This window comes from Physella acuta, unplaced genomic scaffold (assembly GCF_028476545.2).
Source record: "Physella acuta isolate Inbredline_101_S28 unplaced genomic scaffold, ASM2847654v3 ptg000900l, whole genome shotgun sequence".
NCBI classification, from domain to species: Eukaryota; Metazoa; Mollusca; class Gastropoda; family Physidae; genus Physella; species Physella acuta.
The window spans coordinates 127,600-142,232 of NW_026732417.1; the positions used below are offsets into that span (position 1 = coordinate 127,600).

At 36.9% G+C, this 14,633-nt stretch overlaps 1 protein-coding gene across 1 annotated transcript in view; it reads left to right on the plus strand.

Annotated features, from left to right (window-relative positions):
* The window catches only part of LOC131953011 (potassium channel subfamily T member 2), a 124,850-nt gene that overhangs the window by 41,669 nt on the left and 68,548 nt on the right, over positions 1 to 14,633 (plus strand). The window lies entirely within an intron of this gene.

A 14,633-nucleotide genomic window follows, 5' to 3' on the forward strand; every position in this document is an offset into this window, starting at 1 on the left:
AAATGGAGTTATTCTATTCAGTGACGAGTGATTAGCCGCAGGAGTTACCGTTTCTACTGGCACGCACATTGTATTTTATAGGACAGCTGTGGCGAGGGCAATGCCTTTTACCTGTAGTAGCAAGACTGTACCTAAGCCGGCATCAAGCAGACCGTATCTAAGCCGGCATCAAGCAGACCGTATCTAAGCCGGCATCAAGCAGACCGTATCTAAGCCGGCATCAAGCAGACCGTATCTAAGCCGGCATCAAGCAGACCGTATCTAAGCCGGCATCAAGCAGACCGTATCTAAGCCGGCATCAAGCAGACCGTATCTAAGCCGGCATCAAGCAGACCGTATCTAAGCCGGCATCAAGCAGACCGTATCTAAGCCGGCATCAAGCAGACCGTATCTAAGCCGGCATCAAACAGACCGTATCTAAGCCGGCATCAAGCAGACCGTATCTAAGCCGGCATCAAGCAGACCGTACCTAAGCCGGCATCAAGCAGACCGTACCTAAGCCGGCATCAAGCAGACCGTATCTAAGCCGGCATCAAGCAGACCGTACCTAAGCCGGCATTACAGCAGATCGTGCTGTAGCCCGTACCGTAGCCGGCATTTTTCAGACCGCTTTGGTTTAGCACGTGCAAATACACCACTAATCGATCAGTAACGTCCCAGGTTAAACCAATAACTCTGACCCCCACAGGGTAATCGATAGTGTCTGCTGATTGGTTCTGATTGAATCAGTGATCTGTGTCACACACACACACGTACACACACGTACACACACGTGCGTATATATAAACGTTTCGCCTATATATACATATACAAATATGTATTATATGTATATAAATATACATATATGTATAAACATATGTATGTGTATATATATGACATATATATACACACATATATATACACACACTCACACACACACACGCAGATATATATATATATATATATATATATATATATATATATATATATATATATATATATATATATATATATACATATATATATATATATATATATATACATATATATATATATAAAACAACGCACACATTTTTAAAATAACAAGCAATTGTTTATTTAACGAACTCTATACTGCTGCGTAAACTAGGCTTCACAATGGCTTTTTAAAACCTTTAAGACACTGTGATAAGAAATTAACCCTGGAGGTAGGTTGTTCGGTAGTGATTATCAGTTTATTTTTAAACCAAGGGTTCAGCCGGAAACCTGGTTTGTATCACAGAGGTCCGACCATGATCACCATGGTAACGCGATTACGTGGAAACGTTGAGCAAGAGGCGAGAGTTATCTCCCCGTTTGTCGTAGAAGATTTATTAGTTTAGATAGAGACCCTCGTGCATTTTTAAGCTGTATATTCTGCTCAGTGAGAGTTATATCATAGAAATTATTTTCAAATTCCAACAGAGTTGAAATTCCCAAATTTTAGGAAATTTCACGATGTAACAGATTTTCTGCGTGGCTTGAGCGATATTTGCTGTAACATTTATTTGAAAAAAAGGGGAAGTAAATTTTCCGCTTTTTTAATTTTAGTTTACCCCAGCGGTTTCCTAACTGCATTCAAGTCCTCCCTAGGGGGACTCGAAACGTTTTCAAATAAAGCGGGAGTGATCTCCCCTAAAATTTCTCTACGTGGGATGGCAACTCGGGATATAGACATGATTTTTAATCAATTAAACTTTTTAAAATACAATATAATCTTTTAGAAAAAAAGAATTGCTCACCAAGTGAACAGGAAACAACGTATGTATAATAGTGCGGAATATTAGTACCTTTATAAATGTTTATGCGTTTTTTAAAAATTCGGAATAGCGTACATTACTACTGCCTGTCAACGGAAATAACTAAAATTTGATAGAAGGCAGAGAATAATTTTACTTACAGCTATAATAAATTGTTGTTAATGGGGACAGCGTGGTAAAGCGGTGGAGATCTAGACTGTTAACCCAAGGTCGAATCCGGGTTCAAGTCAGTAGACCGTCCCTGAGTCCACCCAACTCTGATGGGTACCTAACTCAAGTTGAGGAAAACAAAGACGGCTGGGCATAGTGCTGACCACACTATCACTTCTTATGCCTAGCTCACTGAAACAGATGAACTCTACTTTATCTGCCATATGTGTCTTGGGCACGAACGGGAAAAGATGATGATACCTTCTTTGGTATTTAGGGGAGGTGGTGGGGGGAGACATTTTAAAAGCAATTCTGAGTATGAAATGTTTAGATCCCGCTGGTTTAGATTTTTAGGTGTGATCTTTATTTTAACGCAGGGGTGTGGGCCGGTGTTTACTTTAAAAGTCTAGGTAAACTGTTCCTGGACGAGTCGTTCTTGCAGGTCACAATGATCTCTCTCTCTCTCTCTCTCCCTCTCTCTCTCTCTCTCTCTCTCTCTCTCTCTCCTCTCTCCTCTCTCTCTCTCTCTCTCTCTCTTCTCTCTCTCTCTCTCTCTCTCTCTCTCTCTCTCTCTCTCTATATATATATATATATATATATATATATATATATATATATGTATGTACGTTAAACCTAACATCAACACTCGCAGAAAAATCTTGAATAAAATAAAGTACAGTTGAGCCGGGGGGGGGGGGGGGGGGGGACGCTAGAATATGCTAGTAGCAAAGACAATAACACGACCACCACGGGACCAACAGGAAGGTCACAACACACATCAAGGTCATCCTTAATGAAGGGTCAATCCTATTAATATTTATGACTGACGCTGTGTTGGTGCCAATGTTATGTCCATTCCTGTATTTTATGGATTGTTTGATTCTTATTAAAACAAAACAAACAACAGCAAACAAAATGGCGTGCGTCACGTGAGCGAAATGATGATCGACTGGTGAAACACAAACATAAACAAACCGCCAGGGGAGGTAGTAAATATGACACTCACTCATAACTAATCGATGGCCGGCTAGACCACTGGTGACCGCTGTTTCATATTGTGTCGCTTTTACATCAATATAGTGGTAGGTTTGTTTGTTTTCGCATATCAGTATGGCTGTAGGTTTGTTTGTTTTCGCATATCAGTATGGCTGTAGGTTTGTTTGTTTTCGAATATCAGTATGGCTGTAGGTTTGTTTGTTTTCGAATATCAGTATGGCTGTAGGTTTGTTTGTTTTCGAATATCAGTATGGCTGTAGGTTTGTTTGTTCTCGTATATCAGTATGGCTGTAGGGTTGCATAGTTGTATATCAGTATGGCTGTAGGTTTGTCTGTTATCGTATAATCAGTATGGCTGTAGGTTTGTTTGTTCTCGAATATAAGTATGGCTGAAGGTTTGCATAGTCATAAATTAGTATGGCTGTAGCTTTGTCTGTTATCGTATAATCAGTATGGCTGTAGGTTTGTCTGTTATCGTATAATCAGTATGGCTGTAGGTTTGTCTGTTATCGTATAATCAGTATGGCTGTAGGTTTGTCTGTTCTCGTATATCAGTATGGCTTTAGGTTTGTCTGTTCTTTTTATCAGTACGGCTTTAGGTTTGTCTGTTTGTATATCAGTATGGCTGTAGGTTTGTCTGGTTTTAAATCAGAACAGAGGCGTAGCGAGGGGGGGGGGGGCGGGGGACGGGACATATGTATGGTTGTCATTTATTACTTGGTGTGCCTTTAGGTTTCATTTATTGGTGTGGTTGTAGGGTGGACTCAGGGACGTTCTAATGACTTGGCCCCGGAATCGAACTCGAGACTTTCGGGTTAGCAGCCTACCGCTCTACCGCTTAGGCCAAGCATTCCCATATATATGAACGGCGTGCGTGTCCAAAAAGTCTGACCAGCCGTTCTCAAGAGAACACTGGAACTTGTGCTTTAAAACAAATTTATAATCTTTAATTCACTCATGGCATGTCAACTCTATTATCCACACTCATTCCATTTCCTCACCTAAACATCTAAACCTCTATTCTCAGTTGACTTTTGACCTGTCTAAATTATCTTGCATTAAATTACCCCGCAACGACCTTCTATATTTTATTAGTTCGTACTCGATTTCCAGCTGGTACATCAATATTGTTACCCATTTCCACCCCAGCGAACTATGATAAATTCATCAAAATCATGTTCAGCGAAACAAGTTTCTATGAACATTAATTCTGGACTTAGCATGCTTATCATGCATATACTTTTCAGTTATCATTTGAAAACATTTTTCATGTAATAATTGATTTAAACTAAGGGAAATAACCCATAACATTATTATAAAAATCGTTAAAGTACAAAGAAATGTAGTTATAAAAAGAAAAAAAATTGTTTAGTACACCATAAATTTAAAAAAAAAATTGTTTGTACAAATGATTGTGTAATTTTGATATTTTATAGATTTTAGCATTATTATTTGACTTCAGTTTAAATTACAAACTATTAACAGTCTTGCTTTTTTAATTGATAGACTTATTAAAGTATAATATGGAATATTACTGACAAGGTAAAAGACGTCTGATTTACATTTATTTTTACCCCAAATTTTGTCTCATTTATAATATTACTAGCCGTCCCGGCCAGGCCCTGCTCTGGCTTCTGTGAAAAACCTTTCCGTTAAAGACCATTACCTGTGTGTTTAGTAATCATCATAAACCCGGCATTGCCCACCCAAACCACAACCAACCAAAACAACAAAACGCAAACATAACGCTAACACAATTAGAAATACAAACGAAAACAAAAACCTAACAACAAACCCAACCACAACCACAAACACCAATACAAACACAAAGAAAAAACAAACGAAAACAAAAACCTAACAACAAACCCAACCACAAACACCAATACCAAAAAAAAAACAACGAAAAAGCAAACGAAAACAAACCAAATCCAAACGCAAAACCAACCAAAAACACAAATACAAACCCAAACAAAAAAAAACACAAACAAAAACGAAAAAAGAAAGAACAAAAACGAACCAAATCAAAACGCAACCACTAACGCAAACCCACCTAAACACAAAGAAAACACTAACGCGAACATAAACGCCCGGGGCAGAATCGCCTGTTTTAGCTTAATAAACGACTATAGTACCCCAACTTATTCATAGTTTTTGCACTCACTTAAACGAACGCGCCTGTTTCAATTTAATGAACAATTATAATACTCCAAGCTTATCCGTAAAATACCTAAAACATTTGCACTTGATCAATCCCCGCTAATTATGTAATTATTTTTTTCCCAACACCAAAACAAAGTAATTAAAAAGTAAATGCTTTTCAACTAATGCAATGATTTCATAAAGGGAAGTAATTGTGTTTTGCCTAATTTATCAAAGGGAAGTAAGCGCTATAGGACTAAATAAAAACATAATTAGAATTTTTGTAAAAGATGATATTTTTTTTAAAACTTGTGTTTAATGAACATGCCGACAATTATTACTATAATTTGAAAAATGAAAATGATTTCCCAACACTTTTAATAGTAATTTTTTAACTCATAAATTTAGACAACTGCGCACGATAATTGATCTAACACTTAAATCCGTAGAAATGCCAACGACAAACATATGCGTTACAGAATTGAGCTTTATATATTAGATTTTCTTTGATACCAAATTCATTTCAGCTCTACTTATTAGCCCATACCCCATCAACCCACCCCTCCGAAAGGGAAATTTTTTTTAAAAATTAAAAAAAACAAACAACAGTTGAATCACCATTTAATTACACATTTACAATTTCATGTTTGAAATAAAATTGTAATTAGATGTTTTGAATAAAAGTAGATGAATGAAAGTAGGCTACATGTCAGAAAGAACTATTATTATTGTAATTCTGTATCTGTCCGTATAATATAAGCCGATGGTAAAAACTGAAGTACTAATTTACTAAAGCAAACATGCATGACAAGGTAAACTTACGCTGTAAATTACATGTAATTGTCTGGGACCTAACGTGTAATTACAAAACATTGTCCAGATGATGAAAGGATCTGTTGGTAGAAAGGCACCCAAAGACACGCACAGATGTTTGAGAGTTCTGACAACCATACAAGGTCCGATAACTCTCTTCTCGTTTCACATAAAATATTTCCACTTTCGCGTTCTGATGGTCTAGAAGTCGAATTAATTCAAAATAGCTTTTCTCATTTTGTACAGACACTTCTTCTATTATAAGTTAAAATCATTGTAGAAAATAAAATTCTTATATTTTTAAAATTACTATAAGCTTTTATTAAAAACCAGTGCCTGTTTGTGGCGAATAACTAACATTTGACACACTTTTAAATGAGAAGTATTCCGTTTAATCCATTTACGACGACGGCGTAAAAACAGAAATCTTTAATCAACTTAACTTTTCCGATTTGTAAATACATCTTTTTTGTAATAACCGTTTGAGCTTATTTATTCCCTTACGGGAAAACTATAAAACACTTTGTTTGAAATGCTGTAAATTTTAATGTTGTTTTACTTGTTTTATAATGAAAATAAAAGTATTTAAAAAAAAAAAAAACGTAACTTTTCCGGTTGCTTAAAATTGGTATCATTTTAATTTTCTGTAATCCCAAATTTATTTCAGCTCTACTTAAAAGCCCCCCCCCCCTCTCATTTAATTACACATTTGCGTTTTCAGTGTTTTATAAAAATAAAAATTATAATTAAACAACAACACATAGATCTTTCAATTTGTTAAGATAATGAATTCGTCTTTAGAAATCAATTTAAAGTTTACTGTATTTGACAGTAACACCATTTAATTGATAGCGATAATCAATAATCAATCAGTCTGATGCAGAGGCGTAGCGACCTCTCCCGGCGCCTGGGGACAAACTTTCAATTTGGCACCTCCTCTCCCCCACTTGTATTTTTTATATTTATATTTCCAAAACTGTTTAATTTTAGTGCATTTTAAAGATTATACATACAACTAAAAGGTGTTAGTATTTGTTCCATTACTTACTGATTGTAGCAGGCCAAAAAGAGAATAGAGATGCAATGTGTTTGAGTGCGAACAAGCGTGAGTACACTTTGAGAACCACTGTATTGTATGTACTCACGTGTAGGTTAGAGAGAGACGTGTGGGTGCCAGACATTGAGAACCACTGTATTGTATGTACTCACATGTAGGTTAGAGAGGGACGTGTGGGTGCCAGACTTTGAGAACCACTGTATTGTATGTACTCACATGTAGGTTAGAGAGGGACGTGTGGGTGCCAGACTTTGAGAACCACCGTATTGTATGTACTCATATGTAGGTTAGAGAGGGACGTGTGGGTGCCAGACTTTGAGAACCACTGTATTGTATGTACTCACATGTAGGTGAGAGAGGGACGTGTGGGTGCCAGACTTTGAGAACCACTGTATTGTATGTACTCACATGTAGGTTAGAGAGGGACGTGTGGGTGCCAGACTTTGAGAACCACTGTATTGTATGTACTCACATGTAGGTTAGAGAGGGACGTGTGGGTGCCAGACTTTGAGAACCACTGTATTGTATGTACTCACATGTAGGTTAGAGAAGGACGTGTGGGTGCCAGACTTTGAGAACCACTGTATTGTATGTACTCACATGTAGGTTAGAGAGGGACGTGTGGGTGCCAGACTTTGAGAACCACTGTATTGTATGTACTCACATGTAGGTTAGAGAGGGACGTGTGGGTGCCAGACTTTGAGAACCACTGTATTGTATGTACTCACATGTAGGTTAGAGAAGGACGTGTGGGTGCCAGACTTTGAGAACCACTGTATTGTATGTACTCACATGTAGGTTAGAGAGGGACGTGTGGGTGCCAGACTTTGAGAACCACTGTATTGTATGTACTCACATGTAGGTTAGAGAGGGACGTGTGGGTGCCAGACTTTGAGAACCACTGTATTGTATGTACTCACATGTAGGTTAGAGAGGGACGTGTGGGTGCCAGACTTTGAGAACCACTGTATTGTATGTACTCACATGTAGGTTAGAGAGGGACGTGTGGGTGCCAGACTTGTGTCTTGAGACCGTGCCGGTACCGTCAGGACTCGTGGTCAGGGAATCCTTTGACCAGTCTGTGTACATGAGATAGATGAGAAGACAAAGAAAATGAGTACTCACACACACACTTTTAACCAATAGACAAACAGAAACTGTGAACACACATATAAAACTTTTTACTCATAGTCAAAGAGAATGTGTTAATATACATATAAAACACTTTTAACCTGTAGACAACGAGAAAGTGTGAACACACTTTTAACCTAGGTACACGGTGGCTGGGAATCAGGTAGATGAGTTCATGTGGTGAATATATGAGTAGGTGACAGACGCAGGATAATCTTTGATTCTATGAGCACGGTGGCATAACACCACTGGCCACTGACATATATTTATATAATGTAACACGACGCCCACCAACAATATGTGACACCACTGACCATAGACATATATAGTGTGACACAACTGCCACCAAACAAAATTATGCCGCCCCTGCCACCAACAATAACATGACACCAGTGCCACAAAACAAAATGGTGACGCCCTGCCCATAGACAGGCATAACGTGACACCAGTAACACCAGTCACACAATGATGCCACAAAAACCCGTGAGACCACCATTTCTTCTAGCACCACATACCTGTCCTACACACCTGCTCTCTACAGTGTAACATGCTCCAGTTTCAGACATCCATTTACCACACCCTCTACCCCCACCCTCAACCCATGTAACCACGCCCTCTACCCCACCATCAACACATGTAACCACGCCCTCTACCCCACCATCAACACATGTAACCACGCCCTCTAGCCCACCATCAACACATGTAACAACGCCCTCTACCCCACCATCAACACATGTAACCACGCCCTCTACCCCACCATCAACACATGTAACCACGCCCTCTACCCCACCATCAACACATGTAACAACGCCCTCTACCCCACCATCAACACATGTAATCACGCCCTCTACCCCACCATCAACACATGTAACCACGCCCTCTACGCCATCCTCAACACATGTAACCACGCCCTCTACGCCACTCTCAACACATGTAACCACGCCCTCTACGCCACCCTCAACACATGTAACCACGCCCTCTACTTCACCCTTAACGTAACAAAACATAATGTCCATGTAGCAGTCGCATGTTCCACGCATATATACCACGTTCTCTACCCCCACCCTCAACCCATATACCACGCCCGTGTACCACGCCCTCTATCCCACTGTCAACCAATCCAGTTATCAAGCCAATGTGTGTCCTCCCCTCCCCTCTCATTCTTCACCTAAGTATCCTACTGATACACATTACAAACACCCCTTCAGCACTTATCATACACCGATACACACCAGCCTGTCATAACCTTCTATGTTGCATCACCCACGCACGCACGCGCACACACACACACACACACACACACACACACACACACACACACACACACACCGTCACTTAAGTACTACTTGAACTCACTGACACTTTGACCTATGACTAATTCTGTGTGTTTTAACCAAACAATCCAGACATTTGTCATTTCGATCTATACATCAAAATGGGTGGTTTAGTTTACATTCACATTGTTCAAATAGATTTTTAAATTATCAAATTTAACAAAGCCAGAAGACGTGCAATTTATTTTAAGTTCTCATATGGTAGCGGAGTAAAGCTGTTATATATATATATATATATATATATATATATATATATATATATATATATATATATATATATATATATATATATATATATATATATATATATATGCTGTTTTTTTAAAGCGGCAATAAATATGGAGTTTTATCACGACAAATATGACGCAATTATACACATTAAATCAAATGACGTTACTGTACTTGAAATTTTAATACTCTATTACGTTGGATCACTATATAAATATAATCATTATTTTAAAAGGTGCATATTATATCGTCATTAAAAATTAAAATAAAATAAACTACAACTTCGTTGCACTGTATTTATCAAATAACAGGTAACTACTTACATAGAAAAACCAGTCCTAGAAATCCACTGATCATAATAGCAGTACAAAAAATAAGTAACCGTTGAAACAACTGCACTATCGGCATCAGGAAGACGTGTCCGTATCAGTTTACAGAAGCTAAAGACGGAAACCACCATCGCCAGCTCAAAACGTCAACTTTAAAAAAACACATCTCTAAAATTTCCTGGTTTTTAAATACACAAAAAGTGGAATGGAAACTCTATCCTGTATGAATGTAACACAAACGATTTATCTCCCTTAGGTGTTAAACAAAATTTGAAAAAAAAAAAAAATAACGAAGTTGTCGGACTTCAATTATAAAAAAGAAAAAAAAGAATAAAGTAAGAGAACCCAGCAAAAAAAAAGTGTTACTGAATGAACTGTTTTTATATTCTAGCGCTCGGGGAAAATATTATTTTTGCTTTGAAATACAAAAACCAAATAAAAATAAACGTCTTTTAACCAGCCCGTGCTAAAAGATGTAACATATTTAACGACTCACACGGTGCACTTTAAAAAGTGAAAAAAAGAACACTTTATTATTTTTTTCTTGATAGTCTCCCCTTCTTCCTGTTATAAAAAACCCCTTTGACAGACGTAAAGATTTTGGCTGCTATTTTTTTTTTCGCAAGTGTTTATCTCCTTTCGGTTCTTGCATGGACCCCTTGTTTTCCCCGAGGATATTATTTATATTTTTAGATCAAATAACACGCACACGCGCAAACACACATAAACACACACTCACACACAATTGCAAACACACATACACCCACAAAACCACACACAGCCTCTTCATTGTGAAAATAATTTTTTTTTTAGGTGTATTAAGTTAAAAATAAACAGAATTACAGTAATTACATTTAATTCCTTCAAATTGTGGCAACGTTGATGATTTATTCAGGCAAAATTACGCTTAATTTAAATATTGATATTTTTTTTTTGGAGCTCCTGGATTGCAAAATCGTGAAAATCATACCAAGGGCTCGTTAGCTTTGGTAGGCGGGGGAGGGGGGTGGGGTAGGAGGACGTTTTGATTGCACAAATTAACAAATTGCATAAGTACAAATTAATTATTGGTTTATGATTAAGTTAAACAAAGGCTTGTGTATGAAAGGGGATTCAGCGAGGGCGTTTAAAAAAACCAACTTTAAATAAAGTGTAATGGCTAAATTAGAATAATTGATCACAGATATCATTTTTTTGTTTAAATAAACATTTTTAAAATTTCCCACTACCCCCCCCCCCCCTTTTACATAAAAGAAGAGAAGAATTGATTTTATAAAGGGAAACTACTCACATGTAAAATGCGCTCTATTGTCAAAGATTGGTTTAAAGAGTTATTTTTAAAAAAAAGGTAATTTAATGAATTCAATTGTGAGTGGGTGGGTGAAAAAGAAACACTTTGCAATTTTTAAAGACAAAACAAAACATTAACATACAAGCTCCAGGGCTTTAAAAAACCGGTCTATGAAATATATCTAAAAGTTCACTGACCAGATAAAATTTTCAAATTTACGACAAATGCTAGTATATTATGAAATTACAGAAATGCCGCGGGGGTGGGTAGGGCACTTCCGCAGAAATACAGTTAATAACATCCCTAATCAGGAGTTTGAATAGAACTCACGGGGAAAGAGGAAGAGGGGGCGGGGACACTTTCAGCCCATGTGACCATTCGCTTGCATTTATTTTTCATCCAGGGGAGCTAACACCGACACCGACTGTTCAAGGCTACAGCGAGTTACCTTGTCTTGACGAACATCCTAGTGGTGTTATCGTGTGAGGCCGTCACGATAAAAATAGAATCGGAATTTCTCGTGGTTATAATAAGATACATTTTAAAGAGCTGTACTTTAATTGAAGGATATTTGTAAAAAAAAAACTGCTTTAATATTTCTAGTAATTTTAACGGTAATTAAAATAAATATCGATGAATCTCGAGGTATTAAAGTATATTTGATTTATCGATGTGCCTTGATTATGTAACTTAGTCTAACTTGCTACATCACTTTTTCTATGTTTTAATCTGTCTTGCCTTCAGTACTAGGTTGAACCTGCCGCTACGTCTAATTTAGATAGTTCTAAATTATCCACTTCTCTATATTTTCGATCTAGTAATTAGGCACAATCTGTCATTAAAAATAGCCCTAAATTATCCACATCTCTATAACTTCGATCTTAACTAGCCTATCCAGTAATTAGACCCAAACTGTCATTTAAGATAGCCCTAAATTATCAACATCTCTATAATTTTGCTAAATAATAAATAAATCTGTTAATTAGCCTATCAAGTAACTAGGCCTAACCTGCCATTTATAAGCCTAACCAACACATATGCCTAAATTATCACTAATCCAAAATTACAGTTAATCCTAACCAGGCTCTAATCCTAACCTATCACAGCTTAAAAACAAAACCACCTAATCTTATGACAAGTGAAACAAATCTGACACCATCAAAAAAACTCCGACACCGCACCATATCGGGTATCCAACTACACACGAAAAGCGCCCAGATTCTAACCCAATATTTGCATACCTCTGCCACACCCTGCCCAGGTAATACACACACACACACACTGACACACACACATACAGAGAGACACACACATTCACCTACCTATTCGACAAACAGATGCGGAAAGTTTCATCTTTTTTTGATCTCGCTCTCATCTGCAATAAAAGCCATGATTTTTTAATTACTTTCCAACGAGCGGACCGCGTTAGGGCGCATGGATATGGGACTACTTTCTTCTTTCCCGTTTTGAAACAGATCCGCCTCGTTACATCCGCCGTGATCTTGTCTTAAGCATGGAGTGGTAACTTCTTTTTGGGGAGTTAATACGTGAGAATTATACTAAGGAAGTGGTTGGTACTACTTGGTACCGGTGTTTTCTGATAAAACCAAATTTTTTGTTCAGTATAAGAAAAAATAAATAAAGATACGACGTTATTGATCGAGGTGCCTAAACCCAACTTTAATGCTAACGATAGTTTTCGCTTTCCTAGGTAAACCTAAAGTTATATCAAAACCTAGATCTAACGATAATTTTCTTTTCTTGGGAAAATAATTTTTCTTACCAATTTTTTTCTCCACTTTATAACGAATTCTGATAACTAGACTCTAAAGTAATTAAACTAGACGAAGGATGAAAGCAAGCATAAGATACGTTAATTACTGTTTGAAGTTTTATAATGTGTTGGTAGCGGTGTTAAGTAACAGCTGTTGGACTTGCACATGTCATGAACCGTGGACTTGATGAAAGATTCGTAGCCTAAATAATACACACACAAACACACACATACGCACAACACACACACACACAGATACAGAACACATCTACATACACAGAAACCACATAAAATCACACCACACACATAAACTACACAACACGCAAAATCCACACACACACATACACTCTGCACACACATCACACACACCCTCTGCACAAGTCCCACACATATACACTCCACACATATCACATCTCATTGACGGGAGACAAACATTGAGGCTGACAGTTATGGACATTAAACATTCAAGTTTTTTATTTTCTGTGTTTGTGAGATGATGAAATATAGATCCGGCTCGCTACCACCAAGAAAGATCACAAACTGTATGGACACATGTTAACTTATTATTGTAAATGCCTATATATATATATATATATATATATATATATATATATGTATATATATATGTATATATATATATATGTATATATATATATGTATATATATATATATATATGTATATATATATATATATATATATATATATATATATATATATATATATATATATATATAGTAGATATATATAGATATTATATATATATATATATTTTAAAAATATATATATATATATATAGTATACTTATATTAGGGCGAAAACTCTTGAGTCTGCCCCTGACATCAAAATGTACAGCTACGCCTCTGCATGCACCCCTTAACCAGACAAAAACCACTAGATTACATATAACAATCATCGCTTTGATCCCAATCAGGAAATAACATCCCCCTTAATGAGCTCTCTACATCGGTCTGCAGTGTTCGATTAGAGCCTGTCTTATTCAATAATTGAACCATTATTTCAGCTGCGTCCTGTTATTGCTCATCTCGGGCTAATGGAATAGTTGAGCGAAACCGGACATCCGCTGTGCTTGATTTGGTTCATCAATAAACAAAGGGTGAACTCGTTGTTTACCTCGAGAAAATTAAAAATAGCGTTTTATTTATCTCGATAAAATCTGATTAAATCAAGTGATTTTTGTGAGATCGGTAATTGTAGATATTTTTGGCATGGCTAAACTTGTAACCTATAAGCAGATTGGGAGCTTTTAAATAACAATCTAATTTTGTAGTATGGGTCTCGTTCATAAAATGACGTCATCCATTAATGAGTTATGGGTATGAGAAAAAACAAACATGCTAAACTATTAAGAGTCAGGTATGTAGTTTCCTCTATAGTGTAGCTTATGACGTGGGTTAAGAAAAATCCTTCATGAATAATTGCGTACACAATGTATAACATTAATGATGACACCAGAGGCATGAGTGACTATTACTTTTTATTATTTTGCAGACACGATCTAACTGAAAACTGTTTATAATTCTCCTAATTGTGGATGAAAATTTCTTTGGTTACCTCCCCTGGATTGTCCTATTTGAAATATGCTATTATTATTTAACACAATAGATCTTGATCT